At 39.4% G+C, this 17,095-nt stretch overlaps 1 pseudogene; it reads left to right on the top strand.

Moving 5' to 3' along the window:
- The first annotated feature begins 14,601 nt into the window (after positions 1 to 14,601).
- Positions 14,602 to 16,132, top strand: LOC101149566 (inosine-5'-monophosphate dehydrogenase 1-like; annotated as a pseudogene).
- The last annotated feature ends 963 nt before the right edge of the window (positions 16,133 to 17,095 follow it).

Below are 17,095 nucleotides of genomic sequence, written 5' to 3'. Positions count from 1 at the left end.
AACTGGCCAACTTTCTTGAATGACTTCTCCAGGATAGACTGCAAGAATCTAGTTTGCTGAGCAAATAAGAACTGCATTTCACTGACACTTGTACAGCAAATTTTACTGAGCAAAACGTTGAATGCAATAGAAGGTAAAAAAAAATGTAGTTCAAAAAACAATAGATTTTACAAAATCTGGCAAAACTCTCTTCCCATGGAAGTTGTGCTATATGTTTACATGTAGTAACGATTATTGTAGTGCACTCTAAAAAAATTCTTAGAATTACATGCATCAAATTCAGAACACGTTAGCCCTCAGCTTCTGTGTTCTTCCTTCTGGTTTACAGAGCTCCCTAAGGCCTTAGCTCACAGTGATCTCCCTGTTTCCATAACTACTGTAACATTGATTCTGACGAACACAAACCTTTATAGTTCCTCAGATCAACAACTCAAACTAACAGATGTTCCCCCTGGACCCTATTCTTATCTTTCCAAATAAGGAGATAGACGTCTTCACATTCCAATCACATAAATTTTTTAAAAATAAAAATAAACCTCTGCTGCCATAATAATCTAGTCAACAATTTAAACAAATTCATTGATTTTCAGCCTGAGGAGACAGAGAAAGAGACACAATGGCTGTGTTACCTCCTTTTACACACACATATATACCAGGGAGGAGTATGTCAGGTTTAAAATGCTATATTTAATACTAACATTTGAAAAAGTATATCCAATAATACACTTCAGAAGGTTTGAAAAGGTATATTTAATATTAAAATTTATTTGACTTGTTTGGTTGTGGTACTTAATTTTCTTTTGCTCTTGCAAATAACATTAAAGATGAAGAGTTTGTGGGGGGTTTTTAGTGTGAAAATATTGCACTAATTCAGTACTGAAGTTATGTATTTTTTTAATGGTTAAAGAAGGTAATAAGTGAAGAGACTAGGAACCAAGTTTTAGTATTTGTATTAGTCCATTTTTACACTGTTGATAAAGACATATCCGAGACTGGGCAATTTACAAAAGAAAGAGGTTTAATGGACTTACAGTTCCATGTGGCTGTGGAGACCTCACAATCATGGCAGAAGGTGAAAGGCACGTCTCACATGGCAGCAGACAAGACAGAGAGCTTGTGCAGGGAAACTCCCACTTTTAAAACCATCAGATCTCATGTGACTTATCACAAAAACAGCACAGGAAAGATCCATGATTCAATTATCTCCCACCAGGTCCCTCCCACAATTCACATGTGGGAATTACAGGAGCTACAAGATGAGATTTGGGTGGGGACACAGAGCGAAACCATATCCGTATTCTATTTTCTATTTAACAGACACAAAATACATTTAAAAGTACTAATGGGATAACATCAACCTAGGTATATGGTGTTTAATCAGATTCGTCTCTTTACTTTAGAACATCTACTTATAAAATGGTGTAATAAATTTTTATACTTAATATATAAAAACTATTAAAGAAAAATTGTATAACTTTTTGAAATTGTATAACATTGTATAATGTTTTTGAAAAACATTAATCTTTGTGTATTTGGTACACAGGGAAATCAGAATGATTATATATCAGTCCTATAATACAAACTGTGCCAAAATTGACTTTATCAACTCTATATTTGAAGGCAATTTACTCCAGATTGCTTTAATGTCATAATAATGGCAAAAGTCTAATTTCTATATTCCAGTCTCCAATGTGAAAATAAGCCACTTCAAGCTAGCTTAGTTTTCTATTTCAATTAGTTCTAGTCACAAAATAAAAATAAACCCACATTGATTCAGATTTTTATGGAATGAACTAGAAGTCTCAGTATGTTTTTTATTTTTTAGGTACAAGTTGAATGCACATAAAGAATTATTGGTGACCAAGGTCGTGGCATACAGTATTATGTTCAGCTGGCCTTGGACTGGTAAACAGTGTTGGTTGAGTGTTTAATACCTAGGAAGATGTAAGTGTGGAAAGCAAAATTTAAAATTGCCTGTGTTAGCAGTGTCTGGGAGCTCAACTTACATCACTTGGGCCATGAGTCTCTTCATTTCTTGAGTCCACTTTCCTTTGTATTAGCCTCATTTTCAGATTCTGAATAGTGGCCCCTGACAGCTCCAGGTTTACACTATTCTTAATGACAGCAACCCCAGGGGAACAGGGAACCCCTATTTTCAGTTGCACAAGGAAGTCCTGAGATTAGCTCTGGTTGGACTGACTTGGGTCACATGTGCCTCACTGAACGAATCATTGCGGCTAGGGAAGTGGATTCTGCTGAATAGTCAGGCCTCAGTCATGTGTCCACCACTGGAAGTTTTTTAAGTTAGTGTTTGCATAATATATCTTTTGTCCAAACACAAAAACAAAAACCAAAAAAACACAAAACTGCCTGTGTTTTACCTCATTAATTAAAATTAAAAATCTTTAATCTAAATTTTTCATGTCAATGCAAATTTTTAAAATCTTAAGTCTATTTAAAATAAAAATGGCAAAATTTACTCTAACATTTAAAAAAATAGCTGATTTTTTAAAACAATTCAAACTTCTGATAAGTCAAACAAACACTATTATGGGTTTAACTGTGTCTTTCAGAAATTCGTATGTTGAAGAAATTCCCAGCACCTCAGAATGCAAAATTATTTGGAGGTAGGGTCACTGCAGACACACTTAGTTAAAGTAAGATTATACAGGAGTGGGTGGGTTTCTAATCCAATTTGACTGATGTGTCTTTATAAAATGGGAAAATTTGGACACAGGAACACACACAGAAATAATAACATGTGAAGAAGGAGGCAGAGATCAAGGTGATGCTTCTTCAAGTCAAGGGACAAGACTAAAGATTGCCAGAAAACCACCAGAAGCCTGGAGAAAGGCATGGGACAGAGTCTCCATGAGAGCCCTCCGAAGGAACCAACCTGGCCAACAACTTGACTGCAGACTTCTAGACTCCAGAACTGTGAAACAATCCATTTCTGTTGTTTAAGGCTTCCAGTCTGTAATCCTTTACTACAGCAACTTAGAAAACTAATACAAATGCCTAACTGGCAAATTACTTCTAGGTGTTTAAGCAACTTTCGTAAATTGAATGAACCAAATATAAATGTAAATCAGTTTTTCTTAAATATACAAATAAAATTCTCCTACACATTTCAAATTAAAATTTTGACAGAGCCAATATGTCTGTGTTTCTGATCTTTTACACTCTGTCAAATAGTTCATATATCTTAATCAGTATAGATTCTCATTATCATGATTATTTTAAATGTTTAAAAACCAAAATATTGGGCCGGGCACAGTGGCTCACTCCTGTAATCCCAGCACTTTGGAAGGCCAAGGCAGGCAAATCACAAGGTCAGGAGATTGAGACCATCCTGGCCAACACGGTGAAACCCTGTCTCTACTAAAAATACAAAAATTAGCTGGGCGTGGTGATTCCAGCTGTAATTCCAGCTACTCAGGAGGCTGAGGCAGGAGAATCGCCTGAACCAGGGAGTCAGAGTTTGCAGGGAGCTGGGATCATGCCACAGCACTCTAGCCTGGTGACAGAAACTTTGTCCAAAAAAAAAAAAAAAAAAAAAAAAAACCCAAAATATTGATTTTATGAGATTATTCTACTTCATCAAATATTTACTTTTTTCCCTAAATTTAAGTGTTTATGCTTACCTGACCAAAAGGAATGTTTTAATTTGATCTGCTATAAGAAAATACCTAAGAATAGGTATGTTATAAATAATGGAAATTTATTTTTCGCAGTTCTGAAGGCTGGGAAATTTAGTAACAAGGCACGAGCAGGTTTGGTGTCTAGTGAGGGCTCAGTCTCTCCTTCCAAGATGGAGCCATGAACACTGCCTCCTCACATGGCAGAAGGGATGAAAGGGCGGAAAAGGGATTGAGTTACTTCCCTTCAGCCCTTTTAAAAAACATTAATCCATTCACGAGGGTGGAGCCCTTATGACCTAATCATCTCCTAAAGGCCACACCTCTTAATACTGTTGCATTGGGGATTAAGTTTCAACATGACATTTGGAGGGGACACAAACATTCTAACCATAGCCAGGAGTATATTTGTTACCTCAGATCAGTTATTGTTATTATGATCTTTTTTCATAACATTTAATTATCTGAGTTGATGAGATTATGTACCCCCAAGCCAGGGTTGTAAATAAACATTTCACTGCTTGTTGAGTTCTGAATCTTTACTTTTCCCTTAGCTGTTATTCTATTCTTCAGCCTTCAGCCACTATTCTACATTAACTTTATTGACAACAGAGTCCTATCTGATAAGGTATGCGGTTTGCAGGAATCAGCTTGTTATCTGATGGGTTTGGGAGGATGCTCATGAGGATACCTTTACACCACCTATCCCACTCCCAGACAGCTGAAAACATACTCAATCGGTTGACTGAATCCTAACCCACTGAGTGGGCCTGACCCCATCCATTGACTGTGAAAAATCACAGAAGTAAGCAAGACTCAGCTTCTCCCTTCCCAAATATTCTCATCCTGAGTCATACATGGGTTCATTTTCAAGTCTCAATCCAGAACAATAATAATAAAAATACAGAGGCAATATCTCCAACAGAGGAATGGTGATCAAGGGAAAGAGAAAGGTGAGCTGATAAATAAGAGATAAGGACATGAGGAATCAATCATATGGGGACCTGTAGGCCAGCGTGAGGAGGTGGACTTGGAGTGCAGCCAACAAGTGAAGCCACTGAAGGGCTTAGACTGAGGAGCGAAGTGGTCTGACTTAGTTTTAAAAGATGATTCTGCTCTACTGCCCTGCACTAAGTCAGCTAGACAGTCAGCAAAGGATGCACACTAGAGATGAGTAATTGTCACTGCAGAGAGTTACAGAATTCTGCAAGGATCTAACTGTTCCACAGGCTGAGGCTGGAACAAAATTTGAAACTGAGAAAGGCATGAGGGGAACTCAGGAAGTGTCTGAGGTATTAGTTTATTTTACAACCGTATATTTGAAACACCCCCAATACGTGTGATGGTTATTAAACACTGACCCTTCACTCTAAAAATAGCGTCTGTCTGTAGGGTTCACCTGTTTAGATATAAATTTTATTAGGAAGATCTCGAGTAGCAGTTTGGAGTGTGAAAAATTTTGATGACAAGGAAACTAAAATTATTAAGGCTTACACTAAGGCAATGGCAGAAAATAGAAAGGGGTAAAGATCCGAAGTTTCTTCAGAAGATAAAATTGATAAGCTGGAGAACAATTGCACATAGGAGAGACACAGCATATCTTAGGATAGTGTTTCTCAGACATTTTTACTGTAAAAAGAAATGCATTCTATATCAAAAGACCTTCCCTCTCCTAAGCCTCCCCATACACAAACATACTCTTTAATCAACAAAGTTTTACAAAATAATACGTATCTTTGCTTAGTATTATTGCAATTTGTACCGTTGTATTTGCAATGGTCTCTAATTTTTTACATTCCATTGTTTCTATTTTAAAATATTGTCTGCGTAAATTGATTATATCACCACAGTTTGAAAAGCATTGATTTACGGTCACTCTAGCTTTCCAGCTGGGCAACAGAGAAATACTGATGAATAGATCATCAAGACGAGGAATACCAAAGAAGAAAGGAAGAGAATGTTTGCAAGCTAAGAGTCAGCATTGGATGTATTAGGGAGTTTCACATATAATACTTCATTTAATGTTTATAAGCACCTAATTAGGAAATTGTTATTCCAATTTTAAAGATGAAAAAATAAGGCTCATAAAAAATAGTTTACAAAAATAGTACAGGCAGAAAATACAACTTAAAATAACTTTTTATATTCCCCCTATTAAGATTAAATATTTTGCCAGGATCTCTTTTAACTAATATGAACTTCGCTTTATTTCTGAAAAGCTAAAACTACAGGTAAGTACTGTTATTAAACTTCTGGCTGTATCCACAGTCTATTTTCAGTAGTGCTTTGTATATTTAGTTTATAAAATAAATTCTCTTTCTTTTCTTTCTTTGCGTAACAACCACTCTTCATATGGAAATAACAAACCAAATTGTAAACCTGGTTGTCCTGTGGTTGAGAGGAGAATAAGAGACCTTAACTGTTTTTTCTCTGCATTGTACTTTTTCATAAAATTTTTAAACTGTAAGAGACTGTAGAGATCATCTAATGAAGACATCCAACTCCTTTATTTCACAGATGAAAAAACTGATCTCATCTATTTATTGGCAGAACTGGGTGTGTAGGAAACCCAAGTAAATCATGTGTCTGCCATTTAAAATTTTTAATTATTCAACTCCCCTCTGCAAACATTCTAGTTGCCCAGTTGCTCTTTCCAGAAAAAATTATCTCCCAAGTGTCCAGATCACACAATAGAACACAAAGGAAGATTTAAGCACAAGGCAGAGGAAAGGGTGGAGTTGTTAACATCCTCCTTCTTCCTACAGTGGGTTCAAAGCTTTCTTTTTTTTCACTCCTACTTCGGTATGCACAGATTGAATTATCCATGTGTGGAAGCCACACTATTTTATGTCCAGGTCCTACAGAAATTAGAAAATTGTTTCTCTCTTACTATGTTGATGATTAATAGCCAGCATACCAAGGACTCACTTTCCGCTTCACTTTTCTGTTTTCTTGTCCCTTCCAACTCTGTAAAACAGCCTTATATATGCTACTACATGTTCCTGTTCCTTACAGCTGTTTCACCAGGATGTCCTTCTGGACACAGGGCCTCCTCTTGACTCTCTGTCATGGAAGGGTGGAAAGCTACAGGGAGAGGGTCACATAGAGGGATTCAGTCTAGGCCTTAGTAATTGCTTGTGTACTTCGAATCCCAAATATGGGCAACTGTTTTCCAGTCAGTGCAGTAAATGGAGTTCAATTATTTTTGGCATTAAAAAAACTGTCCTAGACATGGTTCTGATGCAAGCCCGGATGCACAGGGAGCATAGCCCCTTAATTGGGGGGCACTGGGCCTGGATGGGACAGAGAGAGGGGTGTGTGCAGAGAGGGGAGTGTGCAGAAAGGGGTGTGTGCAGAGAGGGGAAGGGGACGCCATTCATACTAGGAGGCTGAGATAAGAGTGGAAAGGGCAGCTTTGTTCAGAAGCACCAAGTGGGGCTGAATGAGCACGTGACCCAAGCACGTATGGAGATGGTCTGTTCACCAATCTTACAGCAATTTAAACTCTTTGTTTCTGTGAGACAGGGTCTTGATCTCTCACTCTGGCTGGAGTGCAGTGGCATAATCATAACTCACTGAAGCCTCAAACTCCTGGGCTCAAGCATTCCTCCTACCTCAGCTTCCAGAATAGCTGTAAACTCTTGAAATAAAGCCAGGGCAGCCGTAGGGCTGTGTTGATGCCCAACCTCCCTCTTGGCCTTTACAGGAAAGTAGCAGGTGTAAAAGATATGGGGCAGGCCTAACAAAGACCTCACAAGTATTTAACCCTTATCAAAATCAGAAGTGTCCACTTAAATATGGTTACCTGGGTTACAGGTTGCATTAAGACGTGCATTTGAGATCTCAGACCCATTAAACGTGACAGAAACTCTCCTTGACCAAACTTTAGTCTGAGGCCTCTTGTCAACTAAGCCTTCCCAGCCCAGTCTTAGCAAGAAATTCTGCTGTCATCCTCCCACCCTGATCGCCGTCTAAATCTGGTTAAATTCCTTATTCCCTATCCTTGCTATCTTATCATCTTATCCTGCCTTTACCAAGAATCCTGTTAAGGCAATTCAACAAGAATCTCCCTAACTTTAATGTCACCTCTTAGTAATTTTTTCATCCACTGACCCCTTTACTCTGCTCTTTGGCCCTAAATCCCCTCTTGTCCTCGTTATATTCAGAGTTGAGCCTGTGAAAGTTGCCAGTATCAAAATGGAGTGACTCATGTCAAAACCCTAATAAAATGGAGGCAGGAAGCATAAGGAGGAGCTATTATGCACACATGACTGTAACAGAACTTATCACATGGCATTCCTCAAGACCAGTGTTCCAGATTAGCCATTTGCACAAGAATACTTACCTAGCAAGGTTGTTTCTACCCATGAACAAACACCAACTCCTATAATGAGCTTCAGTGACCTATGCACCTTTTCTCAAGGCTGCTTACATAGTCATCTTTACATGAAGACGAAGAAGTTCCTACCCCAAGGGTATACCTATGATGCATCATAGGCTGCATATCCTAGATTGCAACACCCTGCATATTCCCAAATAAGCTCATTTGTCCTGTGGGAAGAAAAACTGTCATAGGCGTTTGCAAAAGTTTGTATACCTAGATATGTTACACTAGTTGGAAAAATCTAATACTGATGATGACTAATTTCAGCTGGCTAATAGCCAACTATATTAGGGTTCTCTAGAAAAAAAACTGAACTAATAAAATGAAGAAGGGGGAAGGGATTGAGAGAGGTGTCTATGTATCTAGATACAGATAGATAGACAGATAGATAGATGGATAGATAGATAGATAGATAGATAGATAGATAGATAGATAGAGATAGGTGATAGAAAGATGATAGATAGATAAGATAGGATAAATAGCTATCTAGATATCTTTATAGATATATTCATGTCTATAGATAGAGATAGAGAGACAGAGAAAGAGGCAGAGAAATTGACTGATTTTAAGGAATTGTAACATGCAATTGTGAGGGCTGGCAAGTACAAACTACATAGGCCAGGCCAGCACGTATAGTCGAATGAGAGTTGCTGTTGCAGTCCTGAGTCCAAGTTCAACAGGACCACAGGCTGGAAACCCAGGCAGTATTTCTATATTATAGAGAAGAATTCCTTCTTTGGAAAATCACTGTCTTTGTTCTTAGGGCCTCAACTAATGGGATGAGGCCCACCCACATTTTGTAGGGTAATCTGCTGTACCCAAAGTCTATTAATTAGCTATCAATCACATCTAAAAACCACCTTCACAAAAATGTCTAGATTGGTGTTTGACCACATAATGGGACACTACAGCCTAATCAAGTTGACACATAAAATTAATCACTGCACCAGCTAACCCTAACTTTGCTTCTCACAACCAGAGGAATTATTTAATATTGTCACATAATGAAATTATATTACTTTTTAAAATCATTGCTTCAGGTTGACATACAAAACCATTTTAACTTTTTAAATTGATCTGAATTGCTAATATGTGCCTAATTTTTATAAATAATCCCTTGATTTTATTTAAAATGAAACAAAAATTGATGGGAAAAAAACTCTGTGTGTGTATGCATGTGTGGTATTAGGGGTGGGAGGAAGAGATTACCTGGCAAAAACTACAATTTTATTCTGTAGTACTAGTCAATGCAATTTAGCACTAAATTTTTAAAACTCTCAAAATCAAACATATACAGAGAAACTAGAAAAATCCAAAGATTTAAATCCAGCACCAATATGTTCCCTGGGTTATATACCTTAAATTATACCAGATAAACTAATTCTGGAAGAGAAAACAACACTATTCCCTATGACTATATATTAGCATATGGCTTTCAAGGAAACAAAGAACAGCAGTTTCACCAAAATTTACTTTGCCAGCACTTTCCCCCCTTTTCCAGAGGAGAAAAGAAGTATAACAAATAATAGCAAAATATGTCAATTTCTATAAAAGGCTCATAGTTACATGAGTTTGTGTGGATAATCTTGTGGTTACTTAAAAAAATAATAATAATTAGTCATTGCAGTATCCTCTCTCCCTCTTGACTTTGACTTCTCTAGCTTACACATTCCCTCTGTGAGGCTCAGCTCAAGTTCACATGTAAAGTCAGCAGAAATGTGAAGCTCTGCTGCTCAACACTACAGCTAATACAGCTGTGCATCACTCAGCACAGAAAACAAAGTGGTTGTATCTTCTTTTGTTAATTAATTTTTACATTTTTTCTTCTTTATTATGAAATCTTTCAAACACTTAAAAATAAGTTTGTACCTAACACTCAGATCTAAAAAATGTTAAATTTTTAACTGTTTCAGAAACTTTTGGGAAAAACAATGAAAAATGACAGATACAGAGAAAACCCCTCTCACTTCCTTCTCTAGTCCTTTTACCTGAATTACTCATCCCCTTCTACCTGACACCCTCCCTTTCCAGATATGACTAATATCTCGATAGAATATATACCCTTCCTATGTTGATTTTTATTGCTCTTAACCACATAAAATTTTGCCAGCAAAATTATAGGGATCATTTTACATTATTTTTAATTTTGTATGAATACATATTTGCAGCTCAATTATGTATGTATGTACGTATTTATTTATTTTGAGACCGAGTCTTGCTCTGTCGCCCAGGCTGGAGTGCAGTGGCACGAACTCAGCTCACTGCAACCTCCGCCTCCTGGGTTCAAGCGATTCTTCTGCCTCAGCCTCCTGAGTATAGCTGGGACTACAGGCACACGCCACCACTCAGGGCGAATTTTTGTATTTTTAGTAGAGACGGGGTTTCACCATATTGGCCAGGTTGGTCTGGATCTCCTGACCTCCTGATCCACCCACCTTGGCCTCCCAAAGTGCTGGGATTACAGGCATGAGCCACTGCGCTCGGCCCAATTATTTATTTATTATTTATTTATTTATTTGAGACAGTCTCTTACTCTGTCACGCAGGCAGAAATGTAGTAGAGCAATCTCAGCTCACTGCAACCTCCCCCTCTCAGACTGAAGTGATCCTCCCACCTCAGCCTTTCAAGTTGCTGGGACTACAGGGGTGCGCCACCCTGCCCAGCTAATTTTTGGAGAGATGGGGTTTTGCCATGTTGCCCAGGCTGGTCTTGAACTCCTAAGCTCAAGCGATCCACCTGCCTTGGTCTCCTAAAGTGCTGGGATTACAGGTGTGAGCCACCATGCCAGGCAATTAATTTTTAATTTAACCTTTTGGTTTCAAAATGTACCAAAGATGATTCATGTAGATCTAGTTCATTTAATTTAACTGCCAGATGGTAGTCTACTAAATATATGATAAATTACTTGTTTCTTTTTTGATAAATATTTAGATGGTATCCCACTTTTTTCTTTTAACAACAGTGCTACAAGGAATAATCTTGTACATGTTTTCTTATGCACATAAAAAAGAGTAGAGCATCCACCTAGAAATGGAATTTCTGGGATATCTACTATACTCACAGTCCACTTTCCTTGATATTATCTAAGTGTTTTTCCAAAGTAGTTGACTCATTTACACAGCCACTGAGAGCATGTGAGAGATTGTTTCTCCACACCTCCAAAAGCTAAGTATTGTCGACGTTTTAGTTGTCAGAGGTCTGCCAGTGGTGACTGTGAAATGGTATTCCATTTTCAAATCCATTAGCATGCTCCCTCAACTATTCAGATTAAAGATCTTTTCAGCTGTCTATCTTTCCAGCTTCTTTTTTTAATAAATCTTCAGTTTGTTTGATTCACCCAATTTTCAGTTAGGTAATTTGTCTTATGCTTATATTCATTTTCAGAAGACTTTTTTACTATAGTAAGATACCAATATTTTGTTGTTACAAATGTCATAAATTGCTTTTCTTCAATTATTATTTTTTATTAACTTTCTTCAATGTCTCCTGTATTACAGAGCTTTACATTTTAATAAGGTCAAGGTTATCAATAATTTTCTTTACACTTTTGTGCTTATTATCATCCTCTTTAAAATATGGGATTCTCCTATATTTCCTTCCAAAATCTTTATAAATTTTTTCTCATATTGCGGTCTTTAATCTATCTGGAATTTATTTTAATGTGTTATGAATTGCAAATTTTTAATAAGGATAATTAATTTTACCTGGAACCATTTATTTAAAACTTTGTTATTTCACAACCAATTAATAATGCCTGAACTGAGTTCTTACATATGCATAAGTCTTTGTCTGGGTTCTTTGTTCCTTTCCATTGGTTGGTTTGTCTAGCCTGTACAAATAGTAAGACAGCTGAATACTTCACTTTTACAATTTCTCCTCATATCTGCAAAGAATTTCTTCTCCTTTCTCACTAAAAAAAAGGCTTAGATATTCCTGATCCTTTCACATTCCAAAGAAATTTTAGAGTTAGTTTAACTGATACTATATAGGGTTTGTAAATTAATTGGAGGAGAATTTATTTCCTAACAGTATTAACTTTTCCAATCAATTAATATCCAGTTTTTTGGCATTCTCTCATATCCTTCAGTAAATATTCAGGTAGGTTTTAGTTTTTGTACCTCTTATGAATTTGATCTTAGTTTCTGTAACAGTTTAAGCATATGAGTAATAAATAAGAATGTCAATGATTTTTATATATTCATTCTATATCCAGGAACATGCTGACCTCTTATTAGTGCCAATAATTCATTTATAAGCCATCTCAGATTTTATATATATATAATTACATCATATGCAAATAATGAAATTTAGTTTCTCCCATGCCAATTCTCATTCTTCTTACTCATTATCCTTGTCTTATTGCATTAATTACGAACTCCTATAAAATTCTTGCATAGCTCCCTACTTTAATGGAGATTTTGTAAGGTTTCACCATTAATAGTATTTGCTACAGGTTTAGATACACTTTGATAAGTGGGCAAGTACCTTCCTTTTCCCAGTTTGTGAAAAGTTTTCATTACAAATGGGTGCTGCATTTATTGCATGACTTTTCTGAATCTACTGAATCAATCATAAACTTTTTCTCTTTTAATCTGTTAACATAGTAATATATTAAGATTAACAAAATTTTTAATATTGAGTCATCCTTGAAATCCTAGAATACACATTATTTGACCATGATGCATTTTTAATATTTTGCTGAATCTAGTTAGCTAATGTGTTACTTAGTATCTTTACATCTATATTAAGTAATACTGGTCTAAAGAATTTCTTTTAAGCACTAACCTTTTCTGGTTTTGGTACCATAATAATAAGAAGAAGAGAATAGCTAACACTTATTTTGCACTTACTATGTGTCAGTCAGTGCTCTTAGCATATCTCTTTTGTTTTTGCCATTTAATCATCACAGTTCTCTGTGGTAGGTACTCTGGTCATTATCCTAATTAAGCCAGTGAGAGTGCTAAGCATTTACCTAGGAATACAGTTAGTAAGTGTCTGACCAGGAACACATTATCTGTTCTCTAGAAAAATTTAAAAGTTAATAGTTAAGTATTGCCTGATAGTTTGATAAAAGCATGTCAATAACTAGGACTCCTTTTTTTTCCCCAACTGATTGCATTTCCCTAATGGATGTAAGTGTATTCAGTTTTAAAATATCTTCCTGGATCGATTTTAATAAGGTTTAATTCTCTAGGAAATATTCCATTACATCTATATTCTTATATTAAATATTATAAATACATAATTTACTAGTCAATAATTTAATATGAAAATGCAGACTATTTTTGGTTTTTCTTGATTAATGTTGTTAGAGGTTTGTGTAAGTTTTTTTATCTTTTCTAAAAATAAACTTTATTCTATGCTGAATCTCCCTATTGTGGCTTGGCTTTCTAAATTCCTTTATTTCTGTTATTATTACTTCTTTCTACCTTCTTAAGATTTACTATTTTTCTAACTTCTTCACTTAAACATTGCTCAGTTAAATATTTAGCTAATAATTTTCCAATTGTTTTGTCCTAGTACAGACATTTAAGGTTAACATTTTTCCTGTGAGTATACTTTTTGTTGTAGTCTATCAGTTGTGCTTCTCTTGTTTTTCAGATCTAAATAGTTTATAAATTGCAATATAATTTCTGCTTTAAGCTATAAAATATTTGGAAAAGCACATTTTGGCATTCTTTACTAATTTTATTTCAATGTTTTCAGAGAACATGTTTTGTGTGTTACCAACTCTTAGAGACTTTCTTTGTGGCCAAGTACATGAACAATTTAAAAATATATCCTATGGATGGACTTCAGGTGCCAGCCAAGATGAAGTAAGCCTGCTAGAATCTTTCTCTTTCACTCATTACAATTAAAAATTCAGGACAAAATACTAAAACACTTACCTGAGGATGATTCCGAAACAAAATAATAGCAAGAAGGTTGAGGAGTGACATCAAAACTCAAAAAATGACCAGTATGCCAATAGTGAGTTTCCTAGGATATTTTCCTTCAAGATCATCTGGTCTTGACTTAAGGATGGGTCAAATCAGGGAACAATGTGATGGGAACAGACAGCAAAAACTTTGAGAAAACCCTGGTTTTCTGTCAGAGTACTAAGAAACTGGGACCCTGAGAGGTCGAAAGTGGAGGTTGAAGGTGAAATCCCAATGTGTTTTTCTCTCCCTCTGCCCCAAGGCCAGCTTCATTGACCAGCTTCAGTGCATGCAGAGGCAGCAGCATGAATGTAAGCCCTAGAAATCCATCTTTCTGGACAGAGGAACCAGGAAAATGAGCCTCTAGGGGCCTCTGTGTGTAAAGACTGTGGAAGGAATTCCCATTTTTATTTTCAGTCTTTTCTTTCATTACTTCATCCCCCGGGTATATCCAATAACACAGAACTGTGCAACTGTGTGGAAAACTTAGACAGAAGACTCCTGGCCAGAGGGACTGGGAAAAGAGGACCCTGAGAGACAGACTCTGTGAGAGAAAATTATTTTAAAAAAAAAAAAAAGAGAGACAGAGAAGCGGGCCCGCCCGGCTCGCAGCAGCAGCAGCAGGCGGCTGCGCGCGGATGTCGCAAGGTTTCGCGGCAGCATGACGGACTACCTGATCAGGGGCGGCACCGACTATGTGCCCGATAACTGGCTCCCCGCGCAGCAGCTCTTTGCCAGCTCCAGCTGCCTCACCTACGACGACTTCCTGATTCTCCCAGGATTCACAGACTTCATAGCTGATGAGGCGGACCTGACCTCAGCCCTGACCCGGAAGATCACGCTGAAGACTCCGCTGATTTCCTCCCCCACGGACACTGTGACAGGCCGACATAGCCATTGCAATGGCTCTGATGGGAGGTATTGGTTTCATTCACCACAACTGCACCCCGGAGTTCCAGGCCAAGGAGGTGCGGAAGGTCAAGAAGTTTGAACAGGGCTTCATCACGGACCCGGTGGTGCTGACCCCCTCGCACACTGTGGGTGATGTGTTGGAGGCCAAGATGCGGCATGGCTTCTCTGGCATCCCCATCACTGAGATGGGCACCATAGGCAGCAAGCTGGTGGGCATCGTCACCTCCAGAGACATCAACTTTCTTGCTGAGGAGGACCACACCACCCTCCTCAGTGAGATGATGACACCAAGGATCGAGCTGGTGTTGGCTCCAGCAGGCCTGATGTTGAAAGAGGCAAATGAGATCCTGCAGCATAGCAAGAAAGGGAAGCTGTCTTTCGTCAATGATTCGATGAGCTGGTGGCCATGATCACCTGCACCGACCTGAAGAAGAACAGAGACTACCCTCTGGCCTCCAAGGATTCCCACAAGCAGCTACTGTGCAGGGCAGCTGTGGGCACCCCTGAGGATGACAAATACCACCTGGACTTGCTCACCCAGGCGGGGGTAGACGTCGTAGTCTTGGACTCGTCCCAAGGGAACTCGGTGTATCAGATTGCCACGGTGCATTACATCAAACAGAAGTACCCCCACCTCCAGGTGATTGGGAAGACAGCAGCCCAGGCCAAAAACCTGATTGACGCTGCGGTGGACGGGCTGCGCATAGGTATGGGCTGCGGCTCCATCTGCATCACCCAGGAAGTGATGGCCTGCGGTAGGCCCCAGGGCACTGCATTGTACAAGGTGGCCGAGTATGCCCTGTGCTTTGGTGTGTCCATCATAGCCGATGGCGGCATCTAGACCGTGGGGCACGTGGTTAAGGCCCTGGCCCTTGGAGCCTCCACAGTGATGATGGGCTCCCTGCTGGCCACCACCACGTAGGACCCCGGCAAGTATTTCTTCTCAGATAGGGTGCGGCTCAAGAAGTACCAGGGCATGGGCTCACTGGATGCCATGGAGAAGAGCAGCAGCAGCCAGAAATGATACGTCAGCAAGGGGAATAAGGTGAAGATCGCGCAGGGTGTCTTGGGCTCCATCCAGGACAAAGGATCCATTCATAAGTTCGTGTCCTACCTCATAGCAGGCATCCAGCCCGGCTGCCAGGATATCCGGCCGCAGCCTGTCTGTCCTTCAGTCCATGATGTACTCAGGAGAACTGAATTTTGAGAAGCAGACCATGTCGGCCCAGATCAAGGGTGGCGTCCATGGCCTGCACTCTTAGGAGACGCGGCTGTACTGAGGACAGCAGTGGAGGCCAAGGTGGTGGAAGGGGCGCACCACAGTGTCCACTTTCAGGCACAGCCTCCCTCCATAACTGAGTGGTCCACAGACTTGCACTATAGGTTCCCCAGCTCCTTTCCAGGGAGAAAGGAGGGGAAGTTCTGAGGGGTCTGCGGCCTCTTGCTGGGCATCGCCTGCAGAGTCAGGACTGCTCCCTGGGCCAGAGTGCCCTGGGAACCCCCCAACACACACACACCAGCCCAGCCAGCCAGGCTCTCAGGCCCCGCGCATGCCTCAGGTCTTTCTTGCTGCAGCCTGCTCCAGCCCGGCCCCCACCACAGGGACAAGAGGCCCCTCCTGCCTTCTCCTGTAGGGCACCTCCCTGCCCCCAGCCCCCGAGGAAATGGTGCTCTCCTGGCCCTGCCTCTGGCACTTCCCGGGCCACTAACCCCTCAGCCATGTGGCACTTCTGAGCTCTTGACCTAGGCCAACGGGAGGTCTCTGCCCACTTCCCCGGCCCTGGGCTACCCTTGGGTCCTGCTCCTCAGGCCACTCCCCTGTCCCTGGCCCTGGGAAGGAGGCTTCCCTGATCATGGCCACCTTCCCGTCATTCCTGACTCACCACCGTCCCCAGGTATATCATTCCTGCCCTCTCCTCAGCTGCAGTTGAAGGCTCACTTTGCACAGTTTGGGATCACAATTGTATAATTGCGTATTAAATAATCGGAATAAATCAAGCAGGTCTCAACACCTCCAAAAGAAATAATAAAAATAAAAAATAAAATAAATAAATAAGAAGTGAAGAAGAAAATTCCCTGGTGTACCCCCAAACTCTGCCTGAATGGAACACATCCAAAGCAGCATAGCAAAAGCTTTAAGAATTGTCTGTGAATCAGCTCCAAAGTCTTATACTAATCCCTGACTGTTTCAGATAACAATAAAGACTTTAAACCCTGAACTGGCATTCGAACTAGCACCAGTG

Source organism: Gorilla gorilla, chromosome 11 (genome assembly GCF_029281585.2).
Source record: "Gorilla gorilla gorilla isolate KB3781 chromosome 11, NHGRI_mGorGor1-v2.1_pri, whole genome shotgun sequence".
Classification (NCBI taxonomy): domain Eukaryota; kingdom Metazoa; phylum Chordata; class Mammalia; order Primates; family Hominidae; genus Gorilla; species Gorilla gorilla.
Note: the sequence above shows the minus strand (reverse complement) of the source record. Positions and strands in the feature narration are given on the sequence as shown.